The sequence below is a fragment of the Amphiprion ocellaris genome, chromosome 21 (assembly GCF_022539595.1).
Source record: "Amphiprion ocellaris isolate individual 3 ecotype Okinawa chromosome 21, ASM2253959v1, whole genome shotgun sequence".
Taxonomy (NCBI): Eukaryota; Metazoa; Chordata; class Actinopteri; family Pomacentridae; genus Amphiprion; species Amphiprion ocellaris.
In genome coordinates this window covers 15,906,825-15,920,093 of record NC_072786.1, presented here as the reverse complement: position 1 = coordinate 15,920,093, position 13,269 = coordinate 15,906,825, and positions in this window count along the sequence as shown.

Here is a 13,269-nt window from a genome sequence, read left to right as displayed (position 1 = left end):
TTTCAGTGGTGCAATCTAGTAATGATCAAAATCTAAAACAATATTTGAAGGTAAAAAAAAAAAACGGCTTTTTTATATCTTGTCATGCTGTACGCATTTAACAGCACCCAGATCCAAGTTCTGAAGAATGATCACACACGTGGTCATCTTCACTGATTTCACTCAGCAGACTCACAGATCTTAGCTTGAAGGTCAACTTCAAGGTTCACAGTCTTACATCTGAAAGCTTTGACAGACTTGTATCACCATTATGTCCACGTTTTGCTGGACATAACGCTGTCTGTCTGATTTCTTTCCGATTTTTATCCTTCCTGCCATCAGCAACACAAATGTTTACCAAGACAGAGCAGACGGAGGAGAATGGACTAATATCGGAAATTGCTCCCATCTGCTTGTGTGCAGTTGTCAATATCTGAGTCCACCGCTGAAATTAGACCCGTCAACCAGTGTCCAGGCTGTACTGCTATCATCAGTCCATCCATCCTGCCAATCTGGCAGTCAGCAAAGCCGCCGGTGACAGGAGCCATATGAGCAACCTCATTCCAAAACTCAAAATCATAGGCAATAACCAGATGTTTTAATAACAGTCTTCGGCTGGCCAAACCAAAACACTGTATTTATGCCGAAGTTACTGGCAGCTTTGTCTTCAATAAACTCAATTTATTCCTATTGTATTAAAACTGTCCTCTTGTGAGCAGCAAAGAATCCAATGTGTACCTGTGGAGAAAATGACTTTTTAAAGAAAAACATACTGACAGCAGCTGATTCTGAGGACGGACATCTCTGTGAGACATAATGTGTCATTAATAACACGTTGAATTAATCAGTATAAACTAAATGGGAACCAGCTTGTATGATTAGCTTTCCATTCAATTCTGAGTTTGAGGATAAAATCTCTTCATTTACATGGATAATGTTGTTTATCCTGCTGTGTTATTGTTTCAGTGTAAATTACAGATTTAACTATAGGAAATCTGTCAACTGTTTATCCTAAATATTGCACTTGTGGTTGCATGCATTCACGCAGCTCCCCACTGGAAATACGTTCCTAATTGGAAGAACGCTGTGTTTTTGATAGCAGCAGCTGACTCATTTGAGTCATTAGAAAAACACTCTGTGGTGTGAACAGTGTAAGATGAATGAACTTTCAGATGCTGTAACCTTTACAAAAATACAGAGCAAAGGAAAGAGACGATTAAAAAAAACATTTAAGCTCTTTGCATCTTTTACGGTTTGACATCCCCTACTCTCACATAAATTCCTCCACTTCTCATCTCCCGTCTTTATGCCGAAGTCTAGATACATCACAAACACCAGACAGGCCGCTGCTTTTAGCCAGACCTAACCATTAATAAGCATGAAGTGTTTTTATACTCCAAGATAACATCGCTGTATGCGCACTCATTGTAAATGATGGACATGTAATGTTCTTTGCAGTTTCAATATGTCAGCATGCCATAATGTGCACAGCCTGGCACTTAAAATTCCTCAACCCTGGTTTCCTCGTGTTTTTCTGTGACATTAGTTTCTTTCCTGCGCCTGTTTTTCACACACGTCTTTCTTTGTAAAAGAACTTTGACACAGCAGCTGATGGAGAGATATTCATCTTGTGAATTGCTCCGTTGACAGTAAATGTAATAGTTTCTTGTCTAGAAGATAAGTCTTTTAAGCCGAAGTGGCCGGTGGATGAATATGGGTTCAAGTCCCTAAAGCAGCAGGTTCAGCCTTATTGATTGTCCGGCCCCATAACCCCACATGCCCTCTAATAACGATCACCTCAACAGCACCAAAATACTCTCCTCTCGTCTTCCTCGTCTGTCCATCACTCTATCTCCACGTGGACAGACCTGCAAATCTTTTTTATTTATTTTTTCTCTCTCTGTGGTCACATCACTTCAGTGTGTGTGGATTTGACGGCAGTGTGGGGGTTTGGGGTGAAAGGGGCTGCGGTGATCATGGAAGTGTGGAAAACCATCCCTGGTGCAAAGCAATCACAGCCAGCTCTCTATCACCCTGCCCCTTCCATACCTCCATCCAACCTCTCTCAACCCATCACCCCTCTGAGTTGCCCCTCTCCTCCCTTCCATTATTCCCAGCTCACTAGTCAGGAGATTAGGGTAACACTTGGCAGCCCTCCCTACCTCACGCTCTCTCTCCTTTTCCACCTCCCTCTCTTTCTATTTCTCACCCATTACTCCCAGTTCACTGGTTGGTATATGGAGGGTGACACTGGGCCAATTCAATCTCTCGTCCCTGTCAACCACTCAGCCTGCTGGAGTGCCGCAGCCTCCCCCGTCTGTACCATCCAGCAGGTTGTCACTCTGTTTTCTGCACTTCACACCTCCCCTGCCCTCCTTTGCTGCACAGAACTTTCTATTTCCTCATTTGTCACTCCTGTTTTCCATTTACTTGTTTTTTTTTGGCTTACCTCTGACTTTTTCAGTCCTGTGTGTCTCAGGGAAGGTGTTTTCAAGATGGCCTTGTTGTACTGAGGTTAGCGATATGCCTCTTTATGCAGCTGTACCATATTTGCAAAAGTTGATGCAGCAAAGAGTTGTCTGTGCGGTTGTGCTGTGTGTGTTTTGTGAGATAACGAAGCTAGTGAGCCAAATGAAAATTGGTACATTAAAGTGTGTTTTTCTGACTGCCTTTGATGTATGACATTGAATAATGCAGATTGTAGAGTAAAATAAACCAGTTATGTGTTTACTGCAGTTTACTGCTTAGCCTTGCAGACTGACTGGTGCTTAGAGACAGGGATTTCCCTCCTGAATGGCTTCAGGTCTGCTTGATTGGCTTTAAGTGAAATAAGCTTACAGGTTCAGCTTATCTTTACCAATTCTGCTGCTTTCTAATTATTTTGGCTGCAGATATTTGCTTTCCTTGCATTATAATGACCTGGGTTACATCATGTCAGGAATCCCCTCTCATTAAAGGGGAGAAGCTTTTGTAACCTGCCTCTTGACAATGGAGGTAGCCCATGGAGCTTATTTTGCTTTAATTCAGATTAGGAGCTAAGCAGCATTTGCATCACAGTAATAGGCTGACTTAGAGCCAAACACAATGAGAGGTGCAGGTCCAGTGAACCAGCGTTACTCTTAATTAGAAAATACGCTATTAGCCAGTTTTTAACTAACAAATCCAACTTGGAACATGGAATGGACAAGTTGTCAAAGTTGCGAAGGTGTAAATGTATGATGTACATTAAGTCCTGCTGAATCCTGTTTGGTTCTATAAGCATTACTCATTAAGGAGTGAAGAAACTTTTTATTTCCAAATAAAACTCTCAATTTATGCTGGAAAATTAACAGTTTAGTAGTATAAGGATGCCAACCGTGCACCTACAATCCATAATTATTTGGACTCTGACAGTCCCTCATTTTCAGAGGCTTTAAAGTAATTGGCCAAACTAACAAAATTATAAATATGAGGATTATTTTTATTACTTGGATGCAGTTCCTTTGTGGTCAGTACTGCCAGAAGTCTGAAACCCATGGACATCTCCAAATGCTGAGTTTCCTTACTTCAGATGTTTTGCCGGGCCTTTACTGCAGCCGCTTCAGTTGCTGCCATTGAACTGTATATAAAAGATGGATGAAGGCTCTGTGTCTGAAAAGTAAACACCGAGCGGAAGTGTCTCAGAGCTGCATTATTTCTAATGGCCAGCAGGGGAGACACTGTCAGATTGCAAAAATATATCTGATTATGTGGAAGTCTATAAGAAATCAATCCAACTTCTCCCTTGACTTGTTACCTCAGTTAGCTTTTTTCTAATGAATTTGCCGTCTCAATCACTAGCTTCTAAATGTTGTGAATACAGCATGATGCTCATTTAGTCAATATGGTGTCAGTTAAAGCAGATATGGTCCCAAAGACAAAGCAGAGGCTGCTTTAGGGCACCATGTGATTGGCAGATCGCTACTATATTACTGTGGGTTGTGTCCCTGAATTCTGTCACGTTCACCTTTCACTCTTTATGTCTGCTTTCAAAGGATCAAGATGACAACAGGCAATTTCCACACTCAAGGTTTAAAACTGTTGTCCACAAACCACTATGTTCATCTTTCATCTGCAGTCCATGGTTGCTGCTGGTTTGTGGATCTTTCTCCCCACAGTTTTGTCTTCAGTAGTTAAAAGCTTGCTTGGTTGGTTGGACTCAGGTGACTGACTCAACCCATACAGGAGATAATCAAGTTTTTTATGCTGGTAACATGTCCATGAGGTGTTTTTTTCCCCACAGAATCTTAAAAATGCTGCAAAAATGACCACTTTATTTAGCAGCTTACAACAGGCACAAAAATGAGTAAAACATTGTTTTACTGTAACTCACCAGAGTATTATAAAATGCACCATTTTAATTTAAACCACGTGCCAAAAGAGATGATTTCATCCCAGTTTTGTCTTTCCATACTCACTATTGGTGCGCTGAGCTCTACGAATCGTGATGCAGAGTTTTTGGTCATGATGATCCGTTACCTGAAACATAACATGCTCCAGACCTTGGTAGCATAAGTTACTATGGCGATGTAACCTGATAAGAAGTGAACCAGTGTTGTAACCACTGTTTCCTCTAAGCTGCACATGTGCGCAATTGCGCACAGAAAATCTGCACTGTGCACACACACAAAAAAAATCCAACCTAAATTGTAAATAAAATAAACACGTAACAATTCATTCTGTGCTATTTTTCAATGTGAATCAGTGAGTGACCGGTGACTGGCTGCTGCAGCCAATGATGCGATTCACATACGTATTTACCATAGACTGTATATAATGGTATTTACGCAGCTAATCAACGTCAGGCGTCCTTATGTGCAGCCACCGTTGTTCTCATAGATATGAATGAGTAGATAGGACACGCCCCTTTGAGCTGCGTGCTACGGTGAGGCTAAGCTAGTGGGGGAAAAGTTTCAGTGCATTCCGTTGATGTAGACAGCGTGAAAACGGAAACAACAAGTATGCCGGCTCACTGTGCTGCATACAGTTACACACTACGTCGTACAATTGAGACAAGGAAACTTGGAATGACTTTTTTTCACAGGTGATGATTGGGATTACAGGCAGTTCTTTAGGGCTGCTCTCAAATAATTGAAATGTTACTAAACAAGGTTATACTTATCAAATTAAATAACTCTAGTCTCCAGTATATTGGCGAATTCGGTTCTTTGTACTTAATTTATTAGCATGATTTCTTTTTAATATGTTGTGTACAGACTTAATTACTTCTCTGTCTACTTTTCTTACTCCATGTAGGTTTCCCAGAGGCTATGGGTTGAGGAGGAATTGGAAGTTTGTCGGCTTAGACCTGGTGTCATTCCATCAGTGTTAAACTTCCCGGCTCATCTTGGAAGAGTACGTGCCAGAAAGACCACGACCAAGCAGCCTTGAGATCTTAGGCAGCGTCTCCCTGAGGTGGGTGTCAACGGTGTTCACGGTCAGGTCTGTGGTAATCCCGTCAAAAAACAAAACAGAAAAAAATCTAGATTATAAATCAACATGTAACCAAAGCACTCTGTGTATAACGCCATAGTATAGGATGTAGTTCAGAAAATGTCAAAGTATAGTATACTTTACTCAAGAATAACATAGTATGGCCTGTAGTTCATAGTACAGCATGTTGGAAAGAAAAAAAAACAAAACATAGATTATTGTGTGGTTGAAAAAGCGCAAAATGATAGGAAGTTGCCTAAAATTGTCATGTATGATATGTGGTTCAAAAAATGTCATAGTGCAGTATATTGTCAAAATAGTATGTAATTCAAGAAAACATCAGCGTATAATATGTCGTCTAAAAAATGCCATAGAATAATAATTTCATTGCACAAGTAAAAGTATAGTAACTTTTAAAACTGTTCGAATTCTTATATGTTGCTAAAAAAACCAAAAGAAAACTAAAACAAAAAAAAGGTCACAGTAATATGTCAATTAAAAAAGCCTACAGTATAGCGTGTTGCCCAACAAACATCATAGTATAGCATGTCGCTCTAAAAACGTCACAGTATAGCCTTTAGTCTACAGCTGTCAGTAGGTGAGGAGCAACACAAAAACAGTCCAAACGCTGGTTTCCAGAGGGTTAGACAAGTATTTATTTGAAAGAGTAAGTTTACAACAACACAACATGTGAGGGGGTTTAAAGCAAATAGGTGTTAGTAAAATAAAAATAAATAAATAAACAGAACTAAAAGTGAACTTCACGTTGACATTGATGGGCATTCCAACCAGGAACAAAGTAAAAGATCATCAATATCAAAAACAACTCTTCCTGTTCCCCTCTTAAAACTCAAAAACACACCGCAGTAGCACCCTAAACTAAAACTACCAATGGGTTCCCTGTTTTCCTTTGTGAACAATTCAAAGGTCCCTCTCTATCTCCCCACACATCCACCAACCACTGGAACACATCTCCAAAGTTCTGCCAGGCCAGCTCAGCTTCCCCTCAGAAGAAGTGTCACCACCTGCCAGATGAAGGAGCCTTTTGAGAGGCAGCTGGCATCGTGATTGGACTATACTTTGGTCTGTTCCAATCCAGCTTCAGCTCCAGAGACGGCAGGCGGGACGAGTCAGCGGAGGCCGGGTGGACGAAGGCATGCAGCTGAGTACAATCCAGAAAACAACAGAGGAGGAGTGCAGCGGTCCAGGGCCAGAACAAGCAGAGTAGTATAGTATGTCTCTGAGAAAACATCATAGTAGAGCCTTTGGTATGAAAAAACGCCATCATATACATCGTATATTATACAAATAACAAGTCAAAGGAAAGAGACATACATTGTAGAATTGTATTAATTGTGGACTGACTGATTTACTGATTGTCAGTATTTTATTTTTTTACTGATTTACGGTAATAAATACATTTAAAAATGGCGCTACTTTGGCTCTGAACCTTGATCTACCTGTGGTCGCTCTGTCTTCTGGAGTGATTTGATTGGTTATACATCACGAATAAAACTCCTTTAACTTAACATCTGTAAACAAAACAAAAACGTATCAACAAAGTCTTCTGTTAAAGTTTGTGTTCTTGTAAGTTTAACTCCAAGATTTTAAATACTTTCATTTACTGCAAATGAATATCTACTCCAAATGTCTCACTAACAATCATTATCAGCCTTAAAAAAACCCAAAACACCCCTCTATACTCGACCACACTTAGTACAGTCCGGTTCCCCCTTCTATAAATCTGCTTGGAATCTTCCACTTCCTGTTTGTCAAAGTGGCCTTCTACCTGGACAGGTTTTGTTGGAGCACATGCAACAAACATTTTGGGTAACTGCGCTTTAATATGGATGGATGACACTGATTTAGAGTCTGTTTTAATGAGACTGAGTCAAGATGTGTAGCTCTGTCATTAAATAGGAAATTATTTCTCAGAATTCACAGAGAAAAGTCTGAAATGTTTGCTAGGTTAGCATCCCACATGTTCTTTGGCTCAGCTAAAGCTAACTCTCTCCAACTTCTGGATCTCTTGAGTTGCTTGTTGTTAAAATATCTTGCTAGAGGTGCTGAAGCTCAGAAAGTCTGAGATGTTTGTTCAAAATCAGCTCATTCTCAAGTCTTCTCTGAACTGTCCTCTTTTGTTTGAACTTTCCCTAAACTTAGGAGTTAATGACAGAGCAGCACATCCAGACTCGGTCTCATTTACGTAGAGATTAAACTTCAGTGTCATTCAGTGATGTTAAAGTGCAGTTTTTCAAATGTTTGTTGCACATGCTCCCGACCAAACCAGTCCAGGTGGAAGACGATGTGAAGAGAAAGCTCCATAGGATGAATATTACACATTTACGTTGGAAATAAATGTCCTTTAATTTGACAGTCATGCAAAAATTGGATTTCCCTTTAATGATGTTCAAATCTTTGAGTGTTGATGTTGGTTTCTAAATGTTTTTTGACACTCGGCCCCAAAGATTAAAACCTTTTACGGCTCACAAGCTGCAACAATTCACACATTATCAACTATCTTTCTGACTAAACTAAGATAAAAAGTGAAAAACTGCCTGATTCCTGCATCATGAATGTAAATCATTTTGGTTTTTATGACAGTAAACTGAATATGTTTGGGTTTGACATTTTATAAACCAAAACAAGAAATGAATTAGTGGAGAAAACAATCAACAGATTAATGGACAAAGAAAATGTGTTTTCTAACATATATGGTTGAATTACTCCATTACAAGATACATACAATTTGAATTCAATTTATTTATATAACACCAATTAGAGGTCAAATTGTCTCAAGACACTTTATTTTTATATTTTTTTGTCATATTTAAAATATGACAAAGTAAGAACTTTAAACCTCTTGACTAATTCAATTTATTATTTGAGACTAATGGAGAATTAAAATAACTTTCTCCACTAAAACTAATAAACATGAGGTCAAATAGAAGGAACAGTTTTAAATACTGCAGTCCCACGACGACAAGAATAAAGTTTCTCAACAAAAACTAAATCTGCTGGTGGATTCCATTAAAGTCCTAATAAATGATAATAAAGTGTGATACTAAAGGTTTGTGGTGCTAAAAATGTCAAAGTAAAGATATCAAGTTGAACATCTGGATGGAGGCTGATAAAAGTTGACCTCCCTTCATTTCTCTGGAGCGACTCCATGGATTTTATGGATGGTGGTCTTCCTTCTAGTCGCTGTAAAAAGTCAGTCCATCCTGGCCGACTTCAACACCTCTTCATGACAACTTGTTCTGCCTCCGACCTGGTGGAAACTCCAGAAACTCGGGAAAACCCGTGGAGACTCGAAGAACGCGTGGAGACTCGAAGAACTCGTCGGGCGGGGGAAGGTGTGGTGGGTGGTGGGGGGAGGTGGGGGAGTAGAGGGGGGAGGCCGCCACCCACCTCTCCGCCCTGACTCCGCCCAGACTCCACCTTGGCCCCACCCATGTGGTCACTTCAGGAACTACGATGACAAAGGGACAACGAAATTATATTTTTTTTATCTGATCTGTAGCTCAGTGAGTTAAGGATTTGCCTGTGGAGCTGCAGGTCGCTGGTTCAAGACCAGACCCTTCTTAAATTTTTCTCAAAATCCTGACAAAGACAAAGAAAGAAAAAGGCCAGTGGTGGGTCTTGAACCTGCGACCTTCCAGTTGGTAGTCTGTCTTCTTATCCCCTGAGCTACTTGCTCAGATACTAATTCTTCTTTTTTTTGCGCATTTATCATCTATTTTTTGTCGTTTTCGATTTTTTTTTTTCACTCGAGTTCCGTCTTGACCGTTTTTCTCAGGAGGTTGGACTTCAGCCTTTTTGCTGGTGGGTTGAACCTTCAGTTCCAAGACTTTCCAAAGCCTCCACACCTCCCGAGTCCTCAGGACCTGAGCTTTCACACAGTCTGAGGGCTGAAATTTCTAAGTCCCACAGTAGTTCTCTGTTAGATTTAACTTTCAGACAGTCCAAGGACTGATATCTTCTAAGTCCCTGAGTAGTTCTCTGTTAGTTTGAACCTTTCGACAGTCTGAGGACTGAAATTTTAAAAGTTTCTCAGTACTTCTCTGTTAGTTTGAACTTTCTGGTTAACAGAAGCCTTAAAACTTGTGACCATGAGTCTTGATTTCACATTTAGACCATCCGAGTTCTTCTCAGACCTTCACCTGTGGGTTTTTTAGAAATCCTCAACAAACTTTGATTTTCTTCACTGAACAGTAAAGTTTGTGGAGATCAGAAGGTAACATTAGTTTGACAAATGCCTTCAGCTACTAGTAGACTTTATCTGGAAAGCAGTTTTCTGAAATGAGCACTTAGTAAATCTGTCCACAATCAAACCAAGAACATAGAAAGAGGAAATGTTTGAAGAAACAACTTGATGTTTTCATTTCAGAAAACGCTTTAAGACTTTTATCTGTTTTTGCTCTTTTTGATCGTTTTATTGTCTCTTCTGTTGAATTTGATCTTCTAAAGTCTAACTGGTGTCTTTTCAAATGTTTTGTCTTTAGTTTGATTCTTCTTAAACATTTAGTTTTGCTCTTTTCTCACCTTTTATTCTTTTCTAATGTCTGATTTGATTTCCAAATGTTTTGTCTCTTTAATGTTTAATTGTTTTTTCAAATGTTTTATCGGCTTCTTTGAGTTTCTTTTTCTTTCCCAATATTTAATGTTTCAATTAAATCTTTAAGGTTTTTCTTTTTAAATGTTTTACCACCTTTTAATGTTTAATTTTCTTTTTAAATGCTTCATTGTATTTTCTGTGTAATTCCTATTTGAAGTTTTATTGTCTTTAAGATGTAATTTTCTAAATAAACATTAAATTTTTTAATTAAATGTTTTGTCTTTTTAAAGGTTTAATAATCTAATTAGATGTTTTGCATTTTTTAAAATGTTTAATGTTCTTCTTGTTTAATTGTATTTTTTTAATGTTTAATTATAGGAAATACTTTATCTGTAATTTTTAATATTTGTATTTTTAAATTTTTATTTAATTTCATAATGACATGTACAATACATCTTGTTGAATTATCTAATTCAATATTTTGTCTGTTTAATAGAGTTAAACATTAAATACAATTAAATTATATTAAACAGACAAAATATTGAATTAGATAATTCAACAAGATACAATACATGTCATTATGAAATTAAACAAAATTTTAAAAATACAAATATTAAAAATTACAGATAAAATATTTTCTATAATTAAACATTTAAAAAAATACAATTAAACAAGAAGAACATTAAACATTTTAAAAAATGCAAAACATTTTATTAGATTATTAAACCTTTAAAAAGACAAAACATTTAATTAAAAAATTTAATGTTTAATTAGAAAATTACATCTTAAATTTCTTAAATCTTTTTATTAATAAAACTTTTTAAGTTTTATTGCATTAATTTTTTTCCTTTGATTTAATTGCTTTTTGTTATGTAGTTTATTTCTTTAATCTTTTTTTTCTGTCAAGATTTTAACCCCAACCTTAAAAATGAAATAAACCCTTAAATCACAATGAAAATACTTCTGTTGTCACAATCATGAGTTAGTCAGTTATTCAGTTTATCAATTCAACTTTATTTGTTTAGCACCTTTTACACAGATGACAAAACTAAACAAGCAAAGAGAAAAAAAACTATGCTTAAACTATGATTAAAACTCAAAACATTTTTTAAAAAAAAGATTTAACATGGTAATAAAATATGTTGTGTCCAGGGGATGGAGGGAGTTTATTGAAGTCTTCTTGGGCTCACATGGTAAATAATTTAAAATATAAACTTGATATTCAGTCTAATAAAACTGGAAACTGCAGAGCGACAGAAGAACCAACAATATCTCCCGTTTTCTCCTTTAATGAGTCGACTCTTCTTGTGCTTTCAGACCAAAGAACTACAGACTCTTCACAACCTGCTCAAACTCTTGGTACAGGACCTCACCACACGGGTCAAGAAGGTTTCCGTCTCATTTCTACTCTGAAGCTCACCTTCTCCTGCTCAAACTGCTGACAAATGTTTCTGCTGCTCTAAAGTCTGGTCTCCAGAACTTCCTAAAAACTCTCAAAGGCTCTTCTGCTGCAGGTTGCTTTGTAGAACTGTTCCAGAAAACCTCACTAAACCACATGGAGGGGCCTCAAGATAGTCGTCCAAATGAAACCATACAAAAACCAAACTAGCACAACCCAAACGCTAAAGTCTCCTGCAGCCTACCAGAGAACCTCTGAGAACAGAGAATCAGGACAGGAACTCTTACCTTCTGGACAACCAACGCTGGTTCTCAAACAAGAATACAGAATGTGTCTGACCAAAAACCTCTGAAGACTCACTACAGCCAAGATAAAGACACAACTCAGCTGGACCAAATCCACTAATCACTGCACACATTAGCACCATGTGCTAACTGTGGCTAAAGAACCACATTTACCAAGACAACGATCCAGTACAAAGCCCTAAAACACACCAAGAAACACATTAAAGACAATTTTACTGCTGGAAGCTGCAAGCCAACGGCTAAAGAACAAACTAAAGCAATGGAGCCAAACCCAGTTCAGTGGTGAAGAGGAACAGAGGAAATGTTTGGCTGCAGCTAAATAAAGCAGGAAGACACTGAGCTGCTCAGGTGTTCCTGATAACACCAAGCAGCCACCTGGACAGCCAATAGGAACACAGCTTACTGGAAGTCCAGAGGGCTGGGTTAGTGAAGGAAATTTAGTTTAAAGTTGAAGCAGAAAGTTAACAAAGAAAGTTGAAAACCACCTTCTGATACCTGAAATCTCTGAGTTTTCACACAAAGAACACCTGAACATGTCAAACTGGCTTCATAGTAGAACCCTCATTGTAAAAACATCATATTATGGTGTTTTGCTCAAAAAACATTAGGACCCGGCTGTCAGGGGACAAACATGTAAGAAACATGAGAACAGAGAGAACCCAACCAGTAGGTCACAGTTTATCATCCCCCAGTCATCTCCTGAAGTCCATATGGTGAGAGACATCAGTATCTGGTTGTTCATTTACCAGAGGATGCTTATAATCATGCTGATGTGGTCTGTACTCTACAGTATTTTAGTGACTCAATAAATGCCTAAGTTGTTTTTTTTAAATGCTTTTTAGTTTTTAATAAACATTTAAGAGTCTATATGTAATCAATAAATGGCCTTTGCCTATCTTAAGAAAAATTCACTCAGAACTCTGATATGTTAACAGTACTAAATAAATCAGTAAATACATGCATACACACAAAAATAAGTTAATACATTAACTGTGTTAAGATTTAGATTTTTAAAAAAGTTGTTTATGTTTTTGCAGAATCCAGTATTGCTCACTGGTTGGTCATTACATTTTGTTAGTTTGATTTCACTGTTTAAAATGATGCCGCCTCTTTTCAGACAGAACCTGTGATAATAAAACAATACAAAATTTTTAGTTCCGTGTTAATAAAGCACTTAAAGCTTTAAGTATGGCTAAATGCTTTTTTCAAAATTAAATATATCACTCCTTAGGTGGTAGTGGCCCCAAGTTCAGTAAAGTTGGAAAGATATTCACAGATTCGGACTTCCAGCATCAATAACTCATTAGATATAGGTTGTCAAAACATAAACGGTGCCTCTTTCCCATTGTTGCAAGGCAGACAATGTGCTACAAGCCCAGTTTTATCAAAAGTAGCTGTCTTTCAAGCTACAGGAATAACATTGGTGTCTATGGAGTGAACAGGGTCCGTCTGCAATTTGCAAAACCGCTGCAACAGTAAAGAGAGACAAATATTCAATAACTTCACTCTTATACATTGTAGTGTCACTAAAATCACTGCAGCCTTCAACTGGCTCCTGTTGACAAAGTATTTTAACA